This window comes from Bufo gargarizans, chromosome 8 (assembly GCF_014858855.1).
Source record: "Bufo gargarizans isolate SCDJY-AF-19 chromosome 8, ASM1485885v1, whole genome shotgun sequence".
Taxonomy (NCBI): domain Eukaryota; kingdom Metazoa; phylum Chordata; class Amphibia; order Anura; family Bufonidae; genus Bufo; species Bufo gargarizans.
The window spans coordinates 155,935,119-155,962,177 of NC_058087.1; positions in this window are offsets into that span (position 1 = coordinate 155,935,119).

Here is a 27,059-nt window from a genome sequence, read left to right on the forward strand (position 1 = left end):
TTTCTTTCCCACTTCCCTAAAGTAGTTTTTACCTGTCCTTAGGATTCCTGGCTTCCTGGCTGCTCCAGTCACTGCCCGTTGCCGCTTCTGCTGACTTCCATGCTCATCGAGCGTCCCCATCACCATGGGAACGTCTCCATACTATGTACTGTCGGATTTGAGAATTACGTTGAAATCGCAATTCGATTAATTCAAGTTATAATAATCGAATTGCAATTTCAACTTAGCACTGCTATATTCCATATTTGTTAATTCTAGCCTAATATAGAATATAGCAGTGCTAAGTTGAAACCGCAATTCGATTAATTCAAGTTATAATAATCGAATTGCGATTTCAACTTAGACCTGGTTTACTATGGTTGGCTTGGTAGAATTAGCAAATATGACAAATGCATTCGTCATATTACGGTACTCAAAACGAAGATAACAAAGTTATCTCCATCTTCGTTTTAGCTACCTATTTCCTCAACTTCGCTAATTCTAGCAATCAAATAGGAAAGTTGACTATAGAGATAGCTACGTTTAATTCGCTATGCGATTATATTACTTTGCTTTTTTTTTTAAATAAATAGAATAATTATAATAATTATCAAGTATTATAATTATTCTATTTATAAAAAAAGCAAAGTAATATAATCGCATAGCGAATTAAACTTAGCTGTCTCTATAGTCAACTTTCCTATTTAATTGCAAGAATTAGCGAAGTTGATGAATATGGAGCTAAAACGAAGATGGAGAATACTTTGTTATCTTCGTTTTGAGGAATATGACGAATACATTCGTCATATTTGCTAATTCTACCAAGCCAACCATAGTAAACCAGGTCCAAGTTGAAATCGCAATGCGATTAATTCAAGTTATATTAATTGAATTGCGATTTCAACTTAGAGCTGTGTTTCTAATGGGTCAGCTTGCTAGAATTAACAAAGTTAACGAATATGGAGTATAGCAGTGCTAAGTTGAAATCACAATTCGATTAATTCAAGTTATAATAATCAAATTGCGATTTTTCGTTTCGTTTTAGCTCCATATTCGTCAACTTCGCTAATTCTAGCAATCAAATAGGAAAGTTGACTATAGAGACAGCTAAGTTTAATTTGCTATGCAATTATATTACTTTCCTTTTTTTTAGTAAATAGAATAATTATAATACTTGATAATTATTATATTTATATAAAAAAAGCAAAGTAATATAATCGCATAGCGAATTAAACTTAGCTGTCTCTATAGTCAACTTTCCTATTTGATTGCTAGAATTAGCGAAGTTGACGAATAGGTAGCTAAAACGAAGATGGAGAATACTTTGTTATCTTCGTTTTGAGAAATATGTTGAATACATTTGTCATATTCGTTATCTTCGCTAATTCTAGATATCAAACCAATAGGAAAGTAGCCTTAAGTTACAATCGCAATACGCGATTATTTAAATCGCATATTAATCGCGATAACTAGAAAAATTACGAATATTCGATTTTGACGAATATGAAACGAATATTCTAGCGAATATTCGTGAATTTCGTCGAAATCGAACATGGCACCTCCCGCTCATCACTAACGAGGGTGTAAAAGGAGTGCGCTTCTTCTTGTGGCTAACATCGACCTGTAAGACTGAGTTGATACTTCAGTTATTTGGTCAGTTTTGTCCCCGTGACTGCCCAAATAAGTGAAGTATCCAGAGATTCTAAGAGCGACGCCTGTCATCTTAGATTGAATCAAATCTTTGTGAAAAATTTGCTCATCTTTACCGGTAAGCAGTACTGTCTAACATGGCTTAAGTTTTACCTCTACCTATCGATTGTTATTGCTATTGCAGAACCACAGTACAGTATGAACCATAATATGATTTTTTTACATATTGCTACAACCACCATATAAAATACAGTATGTTATAAAGTTGAATATATTGTAATATAGTAACTGTAAGATTCTGATATAGAAGGATCTTCTTTGAGAGAACCTATTTGTGGACAAAAAAAATAGACATTTAGGCCCCTTTCACATGAGCGAGTCTCAAGCATTGAACTCGAACCATGTTTCAGGGAGAGCACCCGCCCTGCCCTCCCAGCACTGATGGGGTCGCTTGGCATTATATTGATTTATGATGCTATATAACCTTTAAAGTTTTTGAATGTATTGGATAACACTGACATAATGCTGTCAGTGTTATCCAATACATTCCAAAACTGTAACAGTTACAATAGCATCTTAAATCAATATAATGCTATGCACCCCCATCAGTGCTGGGAGGTCAGGATGGGTGCTCTCCCTGAGGCAAGCTACGAGTCCGATGCGTGGGACTCCCTAATGTGAAAGGGGCATTTAGCAAAGCTCTGGTTATCCACCTTTACATTGTAGCCATTATAGTTGAGCGAAGTTATGAAAAATGTTATTCGGCTCCTTTGCTGAATTTCATTAAAAAATTTAGATTTGTGATGAAGCGCATTCCTTTGTATGTAGCGGGTGTAATGATAGGGAATGGTGATCGCGTCTCCCCCCCCTTCCCATCATTGAATTCCTCAGATGCCGATTTCATTGCTGATTGCACATCTGAGGTTACAATTTAGGCCTTTCAGGGGTTAATCAGTGTACAATACTTAAATAAATAAATTCTCGCCTTATAAATTTGCTCGCATAGAGGCCGTCACGGCCATCTTTATTGAAGACAATGTGAGAAATTTTGCATGGTCACATGATAATAACGTTGACTGGTCACTGATGACGTCACTGCGCTTGGCCAGTGCGCCGGAGTGGTGCCGCTATACATCACCCCATGCAAGATTTTGTCCTGTGCTTCCGGGTATGGTACAGTTCCCTCCAGCCGCGATTGGAGGAGCCGGAGCTCATATACAGCAGCCCCTGTCATAGAAAATGAAAGGAGACTGCTGCACAGTGTTTCATATGGAGCCCCTGTTTGTAGCATGGCTCCATAGGAAACTAGAACATTTCTCATAAACTCCAATGCTAATGGAGTCTATGAGAATAGCAATCTAATCTTCCCTATGGGAACTATATAAAAAAGTGTAAAAAGAAATAAATAAAAAATATAAAAATTCAAATCACCCCTATTTTACCCAAAAAATAAAATAAAAATACACATCATGAGTATCACCACATAAGAAAACTCCCATACAATAAAAAAAAACTAATATTTTCCTCTAAATTTTTGTCAAAATGGCTGATTCACCATTTTTGGTCGCTTCATTTCCCTAAAAAAAATTAATAAAAAGTGATAAAAAAAGGTGGTATCAAAATGGTATCAATGAAAAGTACAGACCACCTCGCAAAAAAATGAATGCTCACACAGCTCCGTACACATAACTGCAAAAAAGTTATAGGGGGCAGAATATGGCGACAAAAAAATAAAACAGATTTTTCCAAGGTTTTGATTATTTTACCAGCATCAAAATTCAAGAGAAAATATACATATAAGTAGTGATGGACGAACATGGTCCGGGATGATTCATGGACGCGCGTCCGCGATCTAATGTTTGCGAACCGCGCGTTCTCGGTGGGCCCCATTCACTTTATTGGCAGGCGAACCTGAATAACCTTCAGGTCATATTTGCAGCCAGCAAACACTTACTAGAAGTACATAAATAGTCCAACAACATGGACAGTGATATACCATTGGCAAAAATTCCCACAAAAAATATGTATTTTAATCAGGGGCCATTTTTATGCGTCTTAAAGGGAAACTCTCAAAAATGTGCCATGCTGGAGCCTAGAAATTTTTTATTTCCTATCAGTTTGAAGTATTCAAATGTTCAGCACTCCACGTTTTTGTATCCTGCAGAGTCCATTAAAAAAATAAATGTATGTAAGGTAGCAGGAAACACTTACATAAGGAGCACGTATTTATTGTTATAAATCCAGGTGATAGTAAAAGAACTTGTATCTAATATAGCAGCTAGAACCAATTAATACAATGTATAAATGAGCAGATAGCAGAAAACAAGTGTTAAATATGATGCATAAATATAGCAGCAACCAGGTATTAAAATAGCAGCTAGTGGAGATCGATAAAGTTCAATGGGGATCGATGGCAGCGATTAAATACTGAATGTTCTAATTCCAAGGAAGGTGCTCCTCTCTTTTCCATAAAAAAAAAATGCATACATTAATGTTAAAAAAAAATCTGCCATGGAACTGTATGGTGAACAGATTCCACTGTACGGCATCAGTCTAAAGCATCTGTTAACGTATACATTTTTGGCATACATTAAATGGATGGCAGAATAAGCACCAGTACACAGCGGAGCAGCGTGGCGGAGAGGGGAGGCCGCCAAGTACAGACAGAGCGCTACCTGGTCCTGGTGGTCAGGGATGAAGACTGTGTTTCCCAAGGATCATTTTCTACTGGGAAATACAGGGCACAGTATAAAACACTAGAATCTATATATTATAAAGATATTAGCCCTACCCCCGAATAATAATACAATTAGGTGTTCATTTATTATATAGAAATACATCTATGTTAGGTGTATTTCTGACAGATTGTGGTGCAAAGGTCCTTAGCACCGCAATCTGCATATTTTTCCCGCTCATGCCAGGTCTAAAAAAGGATGGCATGGGCAGAAAAAGGGATACAGTTATGGTCATCCAGTTATTGGATACCACCGCCATACATTGACCGGATAACATCTCTGTACAGTGACCGGAAAACACCACCATACCGTGACCAGATAAAAAAGTATAAGAGGGCACAGTATAGGGAATGACTAGGGGCACTTCACAGGGTGTGGTAAGAGGGCACAATGCAGGGCATAAAGGTGCACAGTAACCCTGTCACATTAGAAGATCCTTATGGTGAAGGCGGTTCATATGCCACCATAATGAGAGGCAGAGGAGTGAGACAGGGGTGTGATTATGTGGCTAGAGAAAAAAAATAAAAATTATCTGTTGGCCAGTACAGGCCCCAAAAATTAGGCAATAGGCATTCACCTGACAGCAAAGAACTTTGGATTCTGTGGCTGGAGGTACATTAGGCGGTCACAGGTAAATATGTAACTGTCGGTCAGTACAGGCCCCAAAAATTAGCCAATAGCCATTCACCTGACAGCAAAGGACTTTGGATTCTGTGGCTGGGGGTACATTAGGCGTTCACAGGATAAAAATCTAACTGTCGGCCAGTACAGGCCCCAAAAATGAGACAACAGGCATTCACCTGACAGCACAGAACTTTGGATTCTATGGCTGGAGGTGCATTAGGAGGTCACAGGATAAATATGTAACTGTTGGCCAGTACAGTTTTATGTCGCTGTATATACATAAGGCAAGGACCATTCTTTGTTCTGGGTGGTAGCGGATATGTGTGAGATGGCATGAGGAAATTCAATTACACATGGTGATCATAGGTGTTGAATTCCTCCGAGATCCATGCCTCATTAATTTTTTTAAATGTGAGTTAGTCCACACTGTCGTGAGCTAGGCGAGTGCGCTTATCGGTCACGACCCCCCCTGCTTCGCTGAACGTCCTTTCGGACAGGACACTCGACGAGGGGCAAGTCAAGAGTTCCACGGCAAATTGTGCCCGTTCTGGCCACAGGTCAAGCCTGCACATCCAGTAGTCAAGGGTTTACTCGCTTCTCAGAGCATCCACAATGCCCATTAACCCGATGTAGTCGGACACCTGTCAGTCTAGGCGTTCACTGAGGCTAGATTCGGAGGGTGGCTGTCGATGGGTTGACTGCAAGAATGATCTCATATCCAAAGTGACCAACACATCTTCAAACCGCACTATTTTTGCAGGGGCGGTAGGATTGGTACCCGCACCTGTTTCGCTGCGGGTAGAAATTCCTCTGCCAGTGCCCGAAACAGAAGAATACAGCCTCTCTTGCAGCAAGGCCTGAACGTGCTGCATTCTAGCAGCCCTCTGTGATGCTGGTAACATGTCCACCATTTTGTGTTTGCAACAGGGGTCTAAGTACATTGCCACCTAGTACAGGTCCTTTACCTTTATGCTTTTTATACGGGGATCCATCTGCAAACATTGGAACATGAAGGCCCCCATTTGCGCTAAATTGGAAGAGGTGGAGCACCCTGACTCCTGCTTATTGCCCAGGAGAATGTCATCCTCAGTCTCCTCCCTCCAGCCACGGTCAACACCAGGGATTTCAGAAAAGTTTAAGGCATGTTCTTCTTGCTCCTCCTCCCCCCAGCCACCGTCCTCCTCTGACTCCTCTTCAGACTCCTGCTGACTTGTCTCAGATGGAGTAGTGCCCCCTGGGAATTCATTGAGCATTGCGACTTCCTCATCTTCCAGCTCTTGCTCCTCGACAGCTTGATCAATGATACGACGCAATGCATGCTCCAGAAAGATGTTCTGGATCCCGGGGTTTTTAGCAATGAATAACTTCACGACTAAGTTCAGGACGTGTGCCATACACGGCACATGTGTCATTTTGCCTTGTTTCTGCGAGCTCAGCAGATTGGCAATGTTGTTGCAAACCACTTTACCAACTGTCAAATTGAGTGAGGTTAGCCACTGATCGGCTTGTGACCGCAGAGTTGAAAGAAGTGCAGGAATGGTGTGGCTCCGGGCTTCCAGGCACAACAGCCGCAGCACAGCATAGCAACGTCTAACCTGGCACGTCAAATAGGTTCTGGGAGCTTGGGGGGTGCAGCGGAAGAGGCAGTAGCAGTGGAAAAGGAGGAGTCAGCTGAGCAAGAGACGGAGGATGGAGTAGGAGGAGGAGAAGAGGGGGCCGGCCTGCATGCAATCCACACAAGTGCCACGGGTTACATGCTTGATAGCTGTCAGAAGGTTCACCCAGTGGGCAGTACAAGTTATGTACCTTCCCTGCCCTTGTTTGCTAGACCAGGTGTTTGTGGTCAGATGTATCTTGGCACTGACACTGTGTGCCATAGATATATTAACTTGTCACTGAACGTGGCCATATAGTTCAGGGATGCCCTTCTGGGAGAAATATTTCCTTCCACGTGACCTTCCATTGCAGTGTGTCAATGGCCACAAATTTTCTAAGGGCCTCAGAGTCCACCAATTTATATGGCAATATTTGGCGGGCTAGCAGTTCCGACAATCCAGCGGTCAGCCGTTAGGCAAGAGCATTATCCGGCGTCATAATTTTTTTACACTCGAACATTTGGGCCATGGAAGCCTGCCTTGTGCCAGATGAACACGGCAATGGCATGGTGGAAGGTGAAGTGGAGGACAAATGGGAGGAGAAGGAGAAAAGGCAGGAAGTGGAGCACCGGGGGAGTGAGGCTTTGTGGGTTCTGGCGGCATTGCTCCCACTGGGCTAGGTGATGGGAGGCCAGTTGACTTCTTAAGGCAGTCGTCCCTAGGTGAGTGTTGGTCTTACTGCGACTTATGCATTGACAGCACAGGCTGCAGACGGAAATACTATTGTCAGCAGCTGACACGTAAAAAACAAAAGCCCACACTGCGGAGCCAGTCTTTTGGGGGTGCATGCAGCAGAGAGTGAGGAGAGTGCAGATACAGAGGATGAGGAGGGAGCAGAAGTAGAAGGCTGAGTGAACCACTCAACCAACTCTAGTGCATCCTTTGACATAATCGCACGCACCTTCTCCAATTTCCCAGTTAGGCTCCGGCCTGGTGCACCTGCCCGACCACTACCACCCCTGCGAAACGGCATGCCTCTTCCTATGCCTGTCATTTTCAAAATGACCAAAATGACAAAGTCTCTAGAGAAGAGCAGTATTTGTGGAAGCTAATATATGGCAGGCCTCAATCAGTTGTTAGTTGAAGCTGGTATATAACCCTCAAGCAATAATTTTGTGGATGCAGGTATATGGAAAACCTCTATCACTATTTTGTGGAAGCTGATATATGGCCGGCCTCAATCAGTTGTTAGTTGAAGCTGGTATATAACCCTCAAGCAATAATTTTGTGGACGTAGGTATATGGAAAACCTCTTTCACTATTTTGTGGAAGCTGATATATATATATATATATGGCAGGCATCAATCAGTTGTTAGTTGAAGCAAGTATATGAAAACCCACAATCTGTATTTTGTGGACGCAGGTATATGGAAAACCTCTATCACTATTTTGTGGAAACTGATATATGGCAGGCCTCAATCAGTTGTTAGTTGAAGCTGGTATATCACCGTCAAGATGAAACTTTGTGGACGCAGGTATATGGAAAACCTCTATCACTATTTAGTGGAAGCTGATATATGTGTGAAGTGCCAGAACCACAGGGGCGACACGTGAGGTGCACGGTGGGCCGATGAGGGGGAGTAGTAATACAGTTCATCGGTTTACTCACGGTTAGCAGAAAGCCTCCCTGGGCCGGCAGCACAGAGATGAGGAAGACAGCACAAAACCTTACGGGGCACACTCTGTGGTAAGGGAGAACCAGTCTAGATGGTGGTTGAGGTGCCCTTGATGACAGCGGTGTTTATGGTGGTACAACCAGTTGTAGCGGTAGCATTAAAGAATGAGGTAGACAGTGGTAGGATACAACTCACAACTTTTACTGCAGCTGGTTTTAGTTGCAGCATAAACATCTAGACAGCATACAGTCTCTGGGTATATAGAGGAATTCTGCTGATCCACTGTTAATAGGTTTTGGCTATGTCCTGACTCAGGCTGTGGTTTAGTAGTACTCTTTTCGGGTATGCTTAGTCCTATAATTTCTGTATCGTCCAAGCTCTTGAACAGGTAGCTAATCTGTCTTCTATACTTTATGGTGAGGCCGCCTGTAGCTAGATTGTCCTCTACCATGTGCAAAGGTGCCCGTTAAAGGGGTTGTCCGGGTTCAGAGCTGAACCCGGACATACTGTCACGGCTGAGGATGGGGAAAACCCTCAGCCGTGCGGTATCAGCAGATGGGTGATCAGAGCATGGCCAGGACAGGAATAAGGGAGAAGGTCACCTCCTACACATCACTAATTTTGACTCTGTATCCTATCCGTATGAGCCAACCCTGAAGGTAGGAGGGCTCATACTCTGGAACCTGATATTCCTGCTCGCCCTCAGGGAGGCCCTGGACTAGGAGCAGGGTAAGACGACCCGTTCCTCCTAGACACGGAGGACCAGGAGTCTCACTGGCCAAGCTACATAGAAAGGGGAGCATAAACAGACATATGGCAATGACAGGTAAGTGAGACTAGTTCCACACTTATCCGCCACAGACACACAACCTGGAACCCACGTGCAAGTGCTGCTATCCACAACCAACACAAAGGACACAGCACACAACAGACATCACACGGGAACCCAGTAAACCATATGCTGCAATAACAGATAAACCATAAACTAACACCAGACATAACGTTTATGACCACCAGGGTGGCCCTCAATGGCAGATGGTAAAATAACCAGGAGGATGTCTCCAGCAAGCATGGCTGAAGAACCCCCACTGACTACTGCTATTCACAGAGGCTTTATAGGGCCAAGTAGCCACACCCACAGTGAGACACACCCAGTGCACGCACACACTAGGAAGGAAGTTAACCCTTCCAACACCAGGGAAGGGAAGACATCAACTTAAAGGTGAAGTGCACACAACACATATAACACCCCGTGCACACCGATAAAAGGCACACCTATAAAGAGAGGTTGCCAGGTGCAACCGCATGCCTATTGCAGCAAGCTGCCTAGCACCGCTCAGGCTGCTCTGCTGCCACATACACAGTGTTGCCAGCGGCAACCACAGGTGAGGCAACATACTATAGCCCTCACCTGTGATTGACAATAACACCAAGACCGCAAGCAACTGCATGCGGTTACAGGATTCACGACCAAGACCAAGGGTCGTGACACATACCTCCATTTTAACCCCGACAGCCCCCCTGACAGGATCATCGGAGCAGTTCATGCCCCGATGCTCTCCTTTGCCCTGCGCTAATTTGCGCAGGGCAAAGGCATTTTTTGGAGATCCGGTGATGGCTATCACCCTCAAGATGTAACTTTGTGGACGCAGGTATATGGAAAACCTCTATCACTATTTTGTGGAAGCTGTCATATAGCAGGCCTCAATCAGTTATTAGTTGAAGCAGGTATATGAAAACCTGCAATCTGTATTTTGTGGACACAGGTATATGGAAAACCTTTATCACTATTTTGTAGAAGCTGATATATGGAAGGCCTCAATCATTTGTTAGTTGAAGCAGGTATATCAAAACCCTCAATCTGTATTTTGTGTACGCAGGTATATGGAAAACTATGGAAAAATATAGTTGTGATGGCACACTCTCATCTGGTATATATTGGAATAGGTTATTAGGTTTAAAAGTGTATTTATTTATATTAGTATAAAAACAGTTTGATAGACTGATTGAATGGTTTTGTGGTTGATATCAAGGTATTATATACAGGCTGAATGTATATACTACTAAAACTGGGTACATATAGTGTTGAATACCACAGCTGAGTATCTGTATCTTGATGCTACCTATTTACTATATTCAAGATATACAGCACCTCAAACCGGATATACACGACAGTCTTCTCTATCCTCGCTTACTCAGCTGTGGTATTCAACACTATATGTACCCAGTTTAAGTAGTATATACATTCAGCCTATATATAATACCTTGATATCAACCACAAAACCATTCAATCAGTCTATGAAACTTTTTTTATACTAAGAATATAAATAAATATGTTTTTAAACCTAATAACCTATTCCAATATATACCAGATGAGAGTGTGCCATCACAACTATAATTTTCCAATTTACTGTCTACACGATTTCTAGGTGTACCGGTGTATGAGCACCTCTATCCACATTGCACAGTCAGTGAGCCTCATTTTTTAATATGGAAAACTATCACTATTTTGTGGAAGCTGATAGATCGTAGACTTCAATCAGTATTTTCTGGAAGCATACAAATACACTATAATATACTTTCTATGTTAAAAAGTAAATTATAAGTTTATCACACCCCTCTGTGTATCACACCTATCGATAGCACAATGTTACCAGTCCTTAAAAGGACTATTAGCTAGCGTTTGATGTCCATAAGTTCCTAACAGCCTGTCCCTGCTTCAAAATTCAACCTTTCCCTACACTGGCAAAAAACATAATGTAAGATTTCTGCCAGATCGGGTTCTTCTATAGGGTTGCGGGTGTGTCCATGTGCTGAAATGTCTCAATTGGCTGTCCTGTCCCTCCTGATGGATGTGTCATGGGTCAAAGTTCGGCGCAATGCAAAAGAATATGGCGCTTACATCACAAGCAAGCACATTTCGACCGCCGGGCAAAGCATAAGGATATCACTACATATAAGGTATTGACAGATTCATACTGACTTGTAGAATGAAAGTAACTGGCCAGTTTTATCACACATCAAATGTCGTAAATTAAAAAAAAACTGTAAAACTGTAAATCAATATTATTTTCCTGTTTCCTACTGATACAATATTAAATGGTGGCATTGGAAGGTACAATTTGTCTAGCAAAAAAAACTTAAAAAAAACAAGCCTTCATTTGGCTAAGTGAATGGAAAAATAAAAATGTATGACTCTTGAAAGGCAGACAAACTGACAAAGCAAAAATGGTCTCAAGAGGAAGAAAAATGCTCAAACCCCCAAATGCGGTTACACATTTATAACTGGGGGAGCAAATCCTGCCCATGTGATCCGTTGCTAACAGAAATCCCTACCAAAAATGCATACAATGGAGGATGCCTGAAACGGAGCACATGTGCCACAAGAACATCCTACACAGGATAGCTAAATGTGCGTGATTGATTATGTAAAACAAAACACAAAAATTTGGTGCACTACAATGGTAAATGCAATTGACAATATAAGGCTAAACCCTCAATCTGGAAAGGCAGGGAGCATAAAATGAAAATGCAAATACGAAAACACCTCATGGGTATAAAGGGTTGAAAGCAATTTTTTTTTCCTTTTTTTAATGCGTAAATTGCCACCTGCTCAGTGTTGCTCTCGGGTGCCGTCTTCTCAGCCTGCCATTTGGCCTTGGATAGCTATGAGATGGGTGATAGATAGATAGATAGATAGATAGATAGATAGATAGATAGATAGATATTGTGTGTAGCACTGCATTGTAGCAAAGGATGTTGCCATATTTGTCATCATAAATATTCTGTTATCACAATATTAAATCTCATACTGGTATAATTTACCTGCCATGTTCCATGAACTACTCCATTACTCAAATGAGGACAAGCACTTTATTTTATTTAATGGCAGTTGGCATTTAATGATCAAAGGTTGTCTCTTTGGTCTAGACTTTCTACTTTCCAGTATTTGTAAATGTTATTTTTTGCTACATTCAGATATCTCCTTCTACTAGATTAATGTCCTCTAAAAAACGAATTATTTTGACCTTCCTGCATCCTCGTTATTATGATTAATGAACACCATAAATGTAACTGGACAGTACCATGCGGAATTACATTTCATCTCTTTCTAGCCATCGAAAACCTTAATTTGCAATATTTTTACATTAAATATTATACTAAAATGTTGCAAATTCTTTTAAATGTCTAGGTATGAATTTAGACCTAATCCCTATAGAATACAGTATGAGTATGAAATCAATTGCAACAATCTTACCTATTGATATCTTTAATTACGATGGCACTTCTGTGGCCTGCATTGTCACAAATAGTCAAATTCAAACAACCAATGAAACTTAGAAGAAAAGGTCAAGAAAGTAGAAGTAATTTGGAAGTGAATCATCAGCGTCTTGAGTCATTAGGTAGGCCAGTTATTGAGTCAAAACCTCTCTTGAGATTAAGAATCTGATAGAGTCTGGTAAATGTTGTACTGCACAAGACCTATTTTTAAATCTTAACAAAAAGCAAATCTTAAGGGGATAAAAGATGTGACTCTATAAATTACCATTTGATACTACATGTGGTGTAATTGTATAATATTTGGCTTGGTTTTGAAAGAATAATCTCATTTTTATCATGAGGAGTGGTCATGTGTCAGCATACTGTAATTTAAGTGCCATAATATTTTATGCATGCAATTCTTGCCAACAGGGGAATGGGTCAAAGAGCAGACGTTAGATGAAAATTATAGCACTCTACGGCATCCGCAATCAGTAGGGGAGCAGGTCTCAGCAGTACTGTTACAATTGGCACTGTTGTTCCTACCAATGTTAAGCTTTTTCAAGCCATTGACAGCAGTGCTGCTGCTATTAATTTTCCTCCTGCTGACTTTGAGTCTGACATACGAGAACTCCCTGTCATAGCCAAAGACAGGTCCCTCGCTGCTTCAGAGACAGAAGCAGATGTTGCTCCAGCATTTAAATCATAGACATAAAAAGAGAACTATAAGAAATAACAACAAACAACAGACCAAGCCATAGTTTTTTTTTTATATAGGAACAGGAAGGAAAAATTATTTTGTTTCATCAGTGTGATCAGAAGTTTTTTTTTTGGAAACAATCTAAAGCAAATCAACTGTGAGAAATAGTCTACTTAGAGATTAGCAAATTTCTTAAAATTTATTTCCGATTCAGCATTTTTTTTAAATTCAATTTGGTGCCAAATTGATTCTACCGGTATCGAATAGAGAGCCTAGTATGCTACTCTGAGTTTCTGGGAAGTTATTCAAGTTAGCTGTCAAATTTGTTCAAACTATCTGATGCCAGCAGATCTAAGATGTGCTAGTTTTCATATATTTTTTCACAGAAACCCAGAGGAGCGTTAACTGGCTTACAATACTCCTCATGTATATTCGGCGCTCTCCATAATTAAAAATAGTATCCCAGTTCAGGCCGCTCAGGCAACCAGGCAAATGTTCTTTATCTGCAATCTTAACGTGTGGTTACTCAGAAAGAGCTGAGATCCTGGCATGAGTGTCGTGTCATAGGTTTTCTTCCCTTTTAGAAATTAGACCAGCTTGTATGTCACTCTTCCAGATAAAGTATTATGTAGGGACACAAGCATGGCAATGAAAATAAAATAAAAGTATTACAAAAAAAACCTTATTGAAAAGTTTGAGGCTACCACCAGGGGAAAATCTTATTATGCATAATAACTGGTTGAGCAATTCAAGGCTACCACCAAACACTTTGTGCATAAAAAGAGAGGACGTTGATCTATAATCCCAAAAAGGCATATATATATGAAGAAAAAAGTTTTTTTCCAGCTTGTAGTTGTGGTAATCCAAAAGGCTCTTCATTCAAAATTCAATATAGAATCCAGGTACAGAAAGCAGAGTCTACATGTTTCGGGCACAATTCAGTCTAAGCCCTTACTCATGACTATTTCAAATACACTGTTGAATTTACCCTTATAGAGAGGAGGGGGAGCTCCCGTCAGGCTGAAGATCAACCCCTCCCCTCTGCAAGGGCGTACATAGATAAAAACATACCAAAAAATACCAAAAAATAATCCATATAAAAAACAGATTAACAAAGTAGGGAGAGAAAAAAAGGAGAGATACATTAACATTTAATACTGTAGGATTAAATCCAGTTTTTTGTTTAGACCTTGTGGTTGGCGACTTTCTAACCGGAAAATCCAATATGATTCTCTGTTTAAGAGTTTCCTTTTTCTGTCACCACCTCTTATTGTTTTCTTACCCGCTTCAATACCTTGTACTCACATATAGGAGACATCACCACCATGTACCATAGCTAAATGGAGACTTGCCGCAGATATATTGCGGTTCTCATGGTGCGGTATGTCTGATATATGTTTTCTGATGCGTGTTTTTATTGCGTTTGTTGTACATCCTACATTATGTAACTTACAGCTTGTACATGTTATACAATAAATAGCATAGGTGGTGTTGCAATTTAAAAAGGATTTTATTTTGAAAACCTGGCCATTGGTGCTAGATTCAAAACTTTGACAGATTTTCATATGTCTGCAGCAGGTGCAAATGGAGTGTCCACATTTATAATTTCCTTTTGTTGACAGCCATGTACTCTGTGTTGTTCGGGATTTATCATTTTTAAAGAGAGATGGGCTCACAGAACTGGCTATGCTGGGTGCCTTACGTGCTGTACATTTGATTCCTTTTTGTGCCATTGTTGCCCATTTTTTGTCACATGCTAGCACTGGAAAGTGCTTTTTAATGATGTTACAAATTTGGATATATTCATTGTTATATTGTGTGACAATTTTTTTTTCCTTTCACACTTGGATATCTCTCTGATTTTGTGTCCCTTTGTTCCTACATATGCAGCCAGCAATGTGTTCCTGTTCATATTTAGGATATCTCTGTTGCATTTTTTCATCATTTTTCCTGGGTATGCTCTGTGTAATTTTTATAATATCTTGCGCCTCTGTCTCATAGGTTGACTCTTCACTGCAATTTCTTCTTGCTCTGATCAATTCTCCTTTAGGTATATTTCTGATAGTGTGGGTTGGGTGGCATGACTATGCAATGCAATAATGTATTGCCTGCTGTTGGTTTTCTGTATGTGCTGGTGTATATGGAGGCTGTGGCGGAGTCCCCCCTGAGACGGAGATCCAGGAACTCGATGTTCCTGGCGCTGTGTTGAACAGTAAATTGGATACCGTTCACACATGCGTTCAGATATTCTGCAAAAGATGGTATGGCTGCCACATCACCAGACCAGATAATAATAGCTTCCCGGTTTGGCGGTTATAAATTGTGTGGCATACCGGTTTGTTTCTGCCACAACTATGTCCAAGAGTTCCGCAGTCAAGAACAGCTCAAAAAATCGCAGGGCCGAACCGATCTGAGCTGTCTCAACCCGAACTCCAGACTGGGCGGTGAAAGGGGGAAATACTGGTGCGGCTGAAGTTGGGGACTGCCAATCAGGATTTGCCAGCACCTCAGGGATTCTATGGGGTCTACAGGCCTGTCTGTGCGGTGGCTGCGACGGGGTAACTTTAAAAATCATCAGCTTGCCAGCCACGATCATAGGCTGACAAGCTGATGACGTGACCCCCCTCGAACAAATGCCGGCCCGCAATGTGCATGCGCGGGCCGGCTAAGCGCGTCATCTCGTGAGATGACGCATTGCTGCGTGACTCTGCCTGGAGCTGCCGCCTCCGGACAGCGATCCTGCGTTAGGCGGTCCGGAGGTGGTTAAAAAGCACTTCCCAGTGCTAGCTTGTGACAAAAAATGGGCAACAATGGCACAAATAGGCATCAAATGTGCAGCACGGAAGGCACCCAGCATAGCCAGTTCTGTGAGCCCATCTCTCTTTAAAAATGATAAATCCCGAACAACACAGAGTACATGGCTGTCAACAAAAGGAAATTATAAATGTGGACACTCCATTTGCACCTGCTGCAGACATTTGAAAATCTGTCAAAGTTTTGAATCTAGCACCAATGGCCAGGTTTTCAAAATAAAATCCTTTTTAAATTGCAACACCACCTATGCTATTTATTGTATAACATGTACAAGCTGTAAGTTACATAATGTAGGATGTACAACAAACGCAATAAAAACACGCATCAGAAAACATATATCAGACATACCGCACCATGAGAACCGCAATATATCTGTGGCAAGTCTCCATTTAGCTATGGTACATGGTGGTGATGTCTCCTATATGTCAGTACAAGGTATTGAAAAGGTTAAAAAACCAATAAGAGGTGGTGACAGAAAAAGGAAACTCTTAAACAGAGAATCATATTGGATTTTCCGGTTAGAAAGTCACCAACCACAAGGTCTAAACAAAAAACTGGATTTAATCCTACAGTATTAGGCTACTTTCACACTTGCGCTTGATCGGATCCGTTCTGAACGGATCCGATCATATTAATGCAGACGGAGGCTCCGTTCAGTACGGATCCGTCTGCATTAATAACTTAGAAAAATTTCTAAGTGCGAAAGTAGCCTGAGCGGATCCGTTCAGACTTTTAATGTAAAGTCAATGGGGGACGGATCCGCTTGAAGATTGAGCCATATGGTGTCATCTTCAAGTGGATCCGTTCCCATTGACTTACATTGTAAGTCTGGACGGATCCGCACGCCTCCGCACGGCCAGGCGGACAGTGTCCGCCTGGCCGTGCGGAGGCGAGCGGAGCGGAGGCTGAACGCCGCCAGACTGATGCAGTCTGAGCGGATCCGCTCCATTCAGACTGCATCAGGGCTGGACGGAAGCGTTCTGCTCCGCTCGTGAGCTCCTTCAAACGGAGCTCACGAGCGGACAGCCGAACGCTAGTGTGAAAGGAGCCTAAAATGTTAATGTATCTCTCCTTTTTTTCTCTCCCTACTTTGTTAATCTGTTTTTTATATGGATTATATTTTGGTATTTTTTGGTATGTTTTTATCTATGTACGCCCTTGCAGAGGGGAGGGGTTGATCTTCAGCCTGATTTCCTCAGGTGAGGGAGCTCCCCCTCCTCTCTATAAGGGTAAATTCAACAATGTATTTGAAATAGTCATGAGTAAGGGCTGAGACTGAATTGTGCCCGAAACATGTAGACTTTGCATTTTGTACCTGGATTTTATATAAAATTTTGAATAAAGAGCCTTTTGGATTACCACAACTACAAGCTGGAAAAAAACTTTTTCTTCATATCTTCGTATTTGCTCCTGATTCGGGTGAAGGAGCTGTTCCATGCTATAACAGTGGAATCCTTGGCAGGTGAGAGCTGCTCAAACCCCTGATTGTTTCAAATATATATATATATATATATATATATACACACACAAGAGATGAGCAAATCAATTCTATCAATTCAGAATTCATCCCAAATTTTCTAAACAAAATTCTTATTCTAACAAATAAATAGTTTGTTATTTGTTTTAAGCAAATCAAGAGGAAGAGATCTACACATGAAATATGTGCAATTCAGCTTTTTCTTCTAACACGTCATCTTGCCATTGTGCCACCTTTTAGTAAGGCTTCCTAACATAACTAAGATAATAGTTAGGCTAGCCTCACATATACAAATAATTCTTCCAGGACAAAAGTTCTTTATCAGAGCAAACCAGACAGAATCAACTTTTCAAGAGAGAATTACAATAAATGGTAAGACATACAGTATATAGATCACATAGAACAGCATTGACAATAGTTATTCCCTGCCGTCTGCACAGGTCACAGATCATGTCCACGAAATTACCCCGTAAAAGTATTTTTTTTGGCTAAGTTTCTTATATTCATGTGGCTGCTATAAAGAAATATTTGAACTGATGTTCTCAAGTTACAGCAGCAGCTCAGGGAAGTTGACTGCCCCCATAATCTAGTATAAAATAAAATAAAAGCATCTATAATAATAAGATATAATAATAAGAACCGATTAAATTGTTTGGTTCTATATACTGTATGTTTTACTTAGTAAAACTTTAAAAGTCAAAAATAAATAAATAGAAATGAGTGAATTTCCTATAACAGGCTTGATTTTAGCATTAGGTTTTATTCTGTCTGAATAAATTTGTCTGAATTAAAAGTGCTCCAACTGCCCTAAAAAGTAGAAAATATTGAGGTCTTTTAGGACTGTATTGAACCCATTTCAAGCTCTTTAACTTCAAGACAGCATTACTAATATCAAAGTGACAGCAGCATATATGACTATCAGTAAATGGATGGTAGCCAGCGGTAACAAACAGCCTGTTTAAAAGCACCACTGTCAGATTTTTATTAAATTAGAAAGTGATCCAAAAGTTATCCTTTTTTGGTGACAGGTGCAGTTTTTTAATTCCGATCTGTAAAATGGTGGCTACTATTTTGAGAGATTCAAGTTTAATGAATTATAAAAGTTCAAGGATTTGCCAAAATTTGAATCTTTTGGGGAATTTTTGACAAATTTCATTTGTGTAAATTGATTTATTCAGATATGTAAATAAATCCAATAACAATTCAAAGAAAAATTACAGAATGGTTGATTACACTGCGCAACAATGATTGCGCTACTGAGTGAGAGAAAAACGTGATTTATACTAAAATGAGCGCGCTGATTCCAAATATGAACTCGGGATTTGCCTGACATGTCTAGATTTTAAGTTATACATGCAAAGCCTATTCAGTTATTATATTAATGCATTATATTGGAGATATTCCAATGGACATGTCCTGACCTGTTCGGATGCACTCATGCTGATGTCAGCCGTAAGTATCTAAGGCAAGCTGGACAGATTTTGATAAAGTTATCTGTTATAGGGCTATTCGTTTTGAAACTTAAGGCTACTTTCACACTAGCGTTCGGGCGGATCCGTTCTGAACGGATCCGCTCATAATAATGCAGACGGAGGCTCCGTTCAGAACGGATCCGTCTGCATTAAAATGGCAAAAAAAAAGCTAAGTGTGAAAATAGCCTCGGACGGATCCGTCCAGACTTTCAATGTAAAGTCAATGGGGGACGGATCCGCTTGAAGATTGAGCCACATTGTGGCATCTTCAAAGGGATCCGTCCTCATTGACTTACATTGTAAGTCTGGACGGATCCGCACGGATCCGCACGCCTCCGCACGGCCAGGCGGACACCCGAACGCTGCAAGCAGCGTTCAGCTGTCCGCCTGTCCGTGCGGAGGCGAGCGGAGCGGAGGCTGAACGCCGCCAGACTGATGCAGTCTGAGCGGATCCGCTCCATTCAGACTGCATCAGGGCTGGACGGCTGCGTTCGGGTCCGCTCGTGAGCCCCTTCAAACGGAGCTCACGAGCGGACACCCGAACGCTAGTGTGAAAGTAGCCTTAGATGGATAAACACAAATGTGTTAACGATCCAGACAATTTTTGCTACATATGTGGCATATACACTACTTATGATCAGCGCAAGAATCTCAGAAAGCGAGTGCTTCTTGCATCTTGGGATGCATTTGTGCTAGTAGTGAAGAACTTCCTTGGGAACAGACGAGCTGCAAACTATGCTGAATTAGTAGACAACATGCTTACAGAATATGAACAACTTGGCTGCCGAATGCCGTTGAAAGTGAATTTATTACATTCCCATCTTGACTTTTTCCTACCCAATTTGGGACACATAAGTGACAAACATGGAGAGCGGTTTCATAAAGATATTTCTACAATTGAGAACAGGTATCAAGGCCGCTGGAATCCCAACATGATGGGGGAATACTGCTGGTTTTTGCAACGGGAAAATATGACCGTTCACAAACACAAAAGCAGATTCCTGAAGCACTTTTAAACTGAAAAACAAGACTTTTTGAAATTTGGTTATTCCATTACATTTTCATACACTGTTTACTACACAAACTTTGATGTAGATCAGGTAATTGTTGGAGCAAAACTCATTCTGTTCAAAATTATTCACTGTTTTCTAAGTGCGTAATTCATTTAGGCATACTTATGCATAGCAAAATTTTGTGACATGTTACAACAATTCTGACTTCGGATTTTTAATCCGCACTCTTGATACAAATGGTTTTTGCCCAGTAAGGTAAAAGGTTTTTTTTTGTTGCGTGGTGTTAATGAAGTAACATTTATTTGCACTGCAGTCCTGAACACCCAATTCAGTCTTGACTGATTATTGGTGTGGTGCTCCATCGTTGCTCTTAGTATTATAACTACTAATGACCCTCATGTCTCCTTTTTCATTTCCATGCCTACTATGCATACAGTAGCTTTTTGAACCTTGGATCCTCCTATTTACTTGTACCCAGGACTCAACTGTTGGGTTTGAACTTTGTGCCCTCCTTCTGCTCATTTTATAGACTCACAGGCCTCAACAGCCCTATTCTTGTTACCTCCCTACTGCAAATCAATCCATTGTCACTCTGTGATTTAGAACCAACATACACTCAAAGATCATCTTTCCCTTAGGCTGCCAAACTCTTACTGGGCATAAGCCCTGCCTTCTACCATTTGTCAGGTCATAGACTGGACAACCCCTTTATGAATCTTGAGATAAGTTGCCTGAATTACAGGAGAGCAAATATCCCAACATTTGTTTCAGTTAGCTTTTTCCGAAAAAGAAATTTGATTCTGGTACAAATCTTTTCTGGCCAAATTGAAAGTGCGTTAAATGCGTGGAACTCTCTTTCTCAAAGTTCTACCCAAATTAAAGGGGTTCTGCAGTTTGTATTCCCCCAGCATCTGATCGGCGGGGGTCCGACACCCGGGACCCCCAGCATCTGATCAGCTGTTTGAGGAGGCAGCGGCGCTCCAGCAGCGCCGCGGCCTTCTCACTGTTTACCACAGGCCCAGTGACGTCACGACTAGTATCAACTGGGCGGGGCTAAGCTCCATTCAAGTGAATAGCGCTTAGCGCTGCCCAGGCCATTGATACTAGTTGTGATGTCACTGGGCCTGCGGTAAACAGTGAGAAGGCCGCGGCGCTGCTGGAGCGCCGCTGCCTCCTCAAACAGCTGATTGGCGGTGGTCTTGGGTGTCCAGAGGATAGATCATCAGTTTAAACAAACTGCAGAACCCCTTTAATATGAAGAAACTCTGATTCTACCTAATCAAACTTTTTTCAAAATTTGGGTCAAACATCGATTCTAACTAATCGTTTTGCTCATCTGTAGTCTGATTATTACTCAGTATTATGCAAGTGCAGGTGTTCATTCTATTATAAAACAAATGAACCGTGAAATGAATAACTTTTGCAATGTCTAAATGTGGACATTATAGAAGTAAATGAACAATTAGTCATTGAAGACCTATCTTTTCTCAGGATAGGCCATCAATATCAGAACGGTGGGGGTCCAATGCCCTGCACCCTATGCTAATTAGCTGTTTGAATGGGTTGCAGAGCTTGCACGGCCTTGCCCATTGAAGTTCTCTCTACCATTCAAGTGAATGGGACAAAAATTACACTGTAATTACAGGTAGTCGAAGAGGGTGTCACATAGATTCCTCCCCAATAGTGATGGACGAACATCAGCAAGCAAGTTTGCGGCAGGCCCCATTCACTTTAATGGCAGGCGAATCTGAAAAACCTTCAGCTCATATTTGCCTCAGGTTGGGTCTCCTAGGCAACCTGTTTGTGTACTACTCACTGTAGTACACGAACAGGCAATGCATTACAATACGAATGTATTGTAATGCATTGCAGAGGGGATCAGACTCCCAAAAGTTGAAGTCCCAAAGTGGGACAGAAATAACGTTTTTTTTAAAAAAGTAAAAAAAAAGTGCTTTGAATAAAAAAATTAAGTTTCAAGTAAAAAAAAAAAACACGCCCCTTTCCCCTGATTTTCTAATAAAAAATTTAAAAGAAAAGAAAAACCGCACATATTAGTTATCGCTGCATCCGTAACAAACGGCTCTATAAATATATCATATGATCCACCCCGTAAATAACACCAGTGGAAATTATTGGTTCCAATAGCGTTTGTCACTCTGTGTAGATGCGGTAACGCATTAAAACTGCAAACAAATGTTGTACTACCTAAATGCACTATATAGAAAGTATATTATTGATATATAACACCCCTGTTTCAATCAGATTTTTTGGGGGGCAACTGGTAAATCACACCAGTAGAAATTATTTGTTCCAATAGCGTTTGCCACTCTGTGTGGCTGCAGTAACGCCGCAGAACCGCAAGCAATATACTAGAAAGTAGAAAGTATATTACACCCCTCAGCAAGTCACACCTATCAATAGCATACCTATACCAGTCCTTAAAAGGACTTTTGTGGCCCTATTAGCTAGCGTTTTGTGTCCCTAACAGCCTGTCCCTGCTCCACACAGCAACCTCTCCCTACACTGGCAAAAGACTGAATGGCGCCCAGATCAGTTTTATTTATAAGGTAGGGAGTATGTCCATGTGCTGAATCGTCTCAATTGGCTGTCCTGTACCACCTGATGGATGTGTCATGGGTCAAAGTTCTTCACAATGTAAAAGAAAATGGCGGGCGCAAATATTGCTATATGTTTGCCCGTTCAGCGAACGAGCTAAGTTCATTGCGAAACGACCGCCGTCGAACCGCAAGGCCATCTCTGCTCACCAATCTGTATTAATAACCTGTCCTAAGGCTAGGTCTTCAATACAATGGATTTGCACAACCCCTTTAAATACTATTCATACATGGTAGCTAAAGAAAACATTATTCAAAACACTCCTACCAGCTTGATATTTTCCATTTAAATCCCCTTCAATGTTTATCTGTAATGGATCTGTATCTGGTGTTAAATCCTTATTTGATGAATTGATAGAGTGTGAAGACAATCAGTTAGGCCTGTATTTCACCAACAGATTGGCTGACAGATTTTCTGCCGAATCATTGGTCAGATAGCAGTTTGCACACACAGATCTTTTGTTATACACACCATCTATTGGTCTTATCGGACATATATTGGTCAGATATCTGTTGTAATACAGGATTTACTCTCCTTAAACAGAGCATCACATAAAATAGTCAATAGGTTTGACTTGGCATACTACTCTATTTCTCTTTAAATATCATTACATTGATAGAGGAAATGTGATCTTACTGGAGATGAACATGTGCTTAATATCCCCTTGGTGTTCTTGGAAACATGCAGAAGCACCAAAGAATAAATGCATTTTAATTACAAAATAAATGTGCATATGATGTGGCGTTCATTTTATATTCTTCCCATCTGTGCTCATTAGAAATTCATTCTCTCATAAACATTTGCTTATTTTTCATCTTAATAGCATATAAACAGCTTCTTTCCATGTATTAACAGCAGTAACAATGGTATAATTGACCCATTATTATATTTTAGAAAATGGAGGATTAAAGAAAATAAAAAAATTAAAAAGGGGAGTCACCAGATTATAGAAAGGGTTGTGAAAGTTAAGGCTTGTAAGAAACTATTTTTCAATTTTAGAAATATTACAACTGACCCCTTCATTGTTTCATCAGTTCAAATGTTGTGTTTTTAAACAGTATATGTTAAGAGGTTGTTCAGTATTTGAAAACATGGCTGCTTTCTCCAGAAACATTGCTATATACAGTACAGACCAAAAGTTTGGACACACCTTCTCATTCAAAGAGTTTTCTTTATTTTCATGACTATGAAAATTGTAGATTCATACTGAAGGCATCAAAACTATGAATTAACACATGTGGAATTATATACATAACAAAAAAGTGTGAAACAACTGAAAATATGTCATATTCTAGGTTCTTCAAAGTAGCCACCTTTTGCTTTGATTACTGCTTTGCACACTTTTGGCATTCTATTGATGAGCTTCAAGAGGTAGTCACCTGAAACGATCTTCCAACAGTCTTGAAGGAGTTCCCAGAGATGCTTAGCACTTGTTGGCCCTTTTGCCTTCACTCTGCGGTCCAGCTCACCCCAAACCATCTCGATTGGGTTCAGGTCCGGTGACTGTGGAGGCCAGGTCATCTGGTGCAGGACCCCATCATGTTCCGAGATCATTTAAAAATGCAACCATCGATTTCAACGAAACTTGGTAACTTGGTATACACATCCCTTGCTACCTGGAAATAAATCTTGTGGGGTCTCAGCTCTATACGACGTACCGTTCCTGATTAGAGTTGAGCGAACACCTGGATGTTCAGGTTCGAGAAGTTCGGCCGAGCTTCCCGGAAATGTTCAGGTAATTGTTGGAGCAAAACTCATTCTGTTCAAAATTATTCACTGTTTTCTAAGTGCGTAATTCATTTAGGCATACTTATGCATAGCAAAATTTTGTGACATGTTACAACAATTCTGGAACAGGCCATTGTCAGATATTTAGGCCTCGGCACCCAGACAGAGGAGAGAGGTCCCATAGCAGAGAATCAGGCTTCATGTCATAGCAGAGAATCAGGCTTCATGTCACCCACCACTGGAACAGGCCATTGTCAGATATTTAGGCCCCGGCACCCAGACAGAGGAGAGAGGTCCCATTGCAGAGAATCAGGCTTCATGTCATAGCAGAGAATCAGGTTTCATGTCACCCACCACTGGAACAGGCCATTGTCAGATATTTAGGCCCCGGCACCCAGACAGAGGAGAGAGGTCCCATTGCAGAGAATCAGGCTTCATGTCATAGCAGAGAATCAGGCTTCACGTCACCCACCACTGGAACAGGCCTTTGTCAGATATTTCTAGGCCCCGGCACCCAGACAGAGGAGAGATGTCCCATAGCAGAGATTCAGGCTTCATGTCATAGCAGAGAATCAGGCTTCATGTCACCCAACACTGGAACAGGCCAATGTCAGATATTTTTAGGCCCCGGCACCCAGACAGAGGAGAGAGGTCCCATAGCAGAGATTCAGGCTTCATGTCATAGCAGAGAATCAGGCTTCATGTCACCAAACACTGGAACAGACCACTGTCAGATATTTTTAGGCCCCGGCACCCAGACAGAGGAAAGATTCATTCAACTTTGGGTTGCCCCGCAATACAATGGTAAAATGAAAATATAAAATGGATTGAATGAGGAAGTGCCCTGGAGTACAATATTATATGGTTAAGGGGAGGTAGTTATAAATGTCTAATCTGCACAAGGGATGGACAGGTCCTATGGGATCCTTGCTTGGTCAGCTCGTCCACATTGGCTGTAGACAGGCGGCTGCGAATTTCTGTAATGACGCCCCCTGCCGTACTGAATACACGTTCAGACAAAACGCTGGCAGCCGGGCAGGCCAGCACCTCCAAGGCATAAAAGGCTAGCTCTGGCCACGTGGACAATTTGGAGACCCAGAAGTTGAATGGGGCCGAACCATCAGTCAGTACATGGAGGGGTGTGCACACATACTGTTCCACCATGTTAGTGAAATGTTGCCTCCTGCTAACACGTTCCGTATCAGGTGGTGGTGCAGTTAGCTGTGGCGTGGTGACAAAACTTTTCCACATCTCTGCCATGCTAACCCTGCCCTCAGAGTTGCTGGCCGTGACACAGCTGCGTTGGCAACCTCTTGCTCCTCCTCTGCCTTGGCCTTGGGCTTCCACTTGTTCCCCTGTGACATTTGGGAATGCTCTCAGTAGCGCGTCTACCAACGTGCTCTTGTACTCGCGCATCTTCCTATCACGCACCAGTGCAAGAAGTAAGGTGGGCACATTGTCTTTGTACCGGGGATCCAGCAGGGTGGCAACCCAGTAGTCCGCACACGTTAAAATGTGGGCAACTCTGCTATTGTTGCGCAGGCACTGCAGCATGTAGTCACTCATGTGTGCCAGGCTGCCCAGAGGTAAGGACAAGCTGTCCTCTGTGGGAGGCGTATCGTCATCATCCTGCGTTTCCCCCCAGCCACGCACCAGTGATGGGCCCGAGCTGCGTTGGGTGCCACCCCGTTGTGAACATGCTTCATCCTCCTCCTCCACCTCCTCCTCATCCTCGTCCTCCAGTAGTGGGCCCTGGCTGGCCACATTTGTACCTGCCCTCTGCTGTTGCAAAAAAACTCCCTCTGAGTCACTTCGAAGAGACTGGCCTGAAAGTACTAAAAATGACCCCTCTTCCTCCTCCTCCTCCTCCTCCTGGGCCACCTCCTCTTCCATTATCGCCCTAAGTGTTTTCTCAAGGAGACATAGAAGTGGTATTGTAACGCTGATAACAGCATCATCGCCACTGGCAATGTAGGTGGAGGACTCGAAACAGCGCAACAGGGCACACAGGTCTCGCATGGAGGCCAAGTCATTGGTGGTGAAGTGGTGCTGTTCCGCAGTGCGACTGACCCGTGCGTGCTGCAGCTGAAACTCCACTATGGCCTGCTGCTGCTCGCACAGTCTGTCCAGCATGTGCAAGGTGGAGATCCACCTGGTGGGCACGTCGCATATGAGGCGGAGAGCGGGAAGGCCGAAGTTACGCTGTAGTGTAGACAGGCGAGCAGCGGCAGGATGTGAACACCGGAAGCGCGCACAGACGGCCCGCACTTTATGCAGCAGCTCTGACATGTCGAGGTAGTTGTGAATGAACTTCTGCACCACCAAATTCAGCACATGTGCCAGGCAAGGGATGTGCGTCAATCCGGCTAGTCCCAGAGCTGCAATGAGATTTCGCCCATTATCGCACACCACCAGGCCGGGCTTGAGGCTCACCGGCAGCAACCACTCGTCGGTCTGTTGTTCAATACCCCGCCACAACTCCTGTGCGGTGTGGGACCTGTCCCCCAAACATATGAGTTTCAGAATGGCCTGCTGACGTTTACCCCGGGCTGTGCTGAAGTTGGTGGTGAAGGTGTGTGGCTGACTGGATGAGCAGGTGGAAGAAGAGGAGGAGGAAGCCGAGTAGGAGGAGGAGGCTACAGGAGGCAAAGAATGTTGCCCTACGATCCTTGGCGGCGGAAGGACGTGCGCCAAACAGCTCTCCGCCTGGGGCCCAGCCG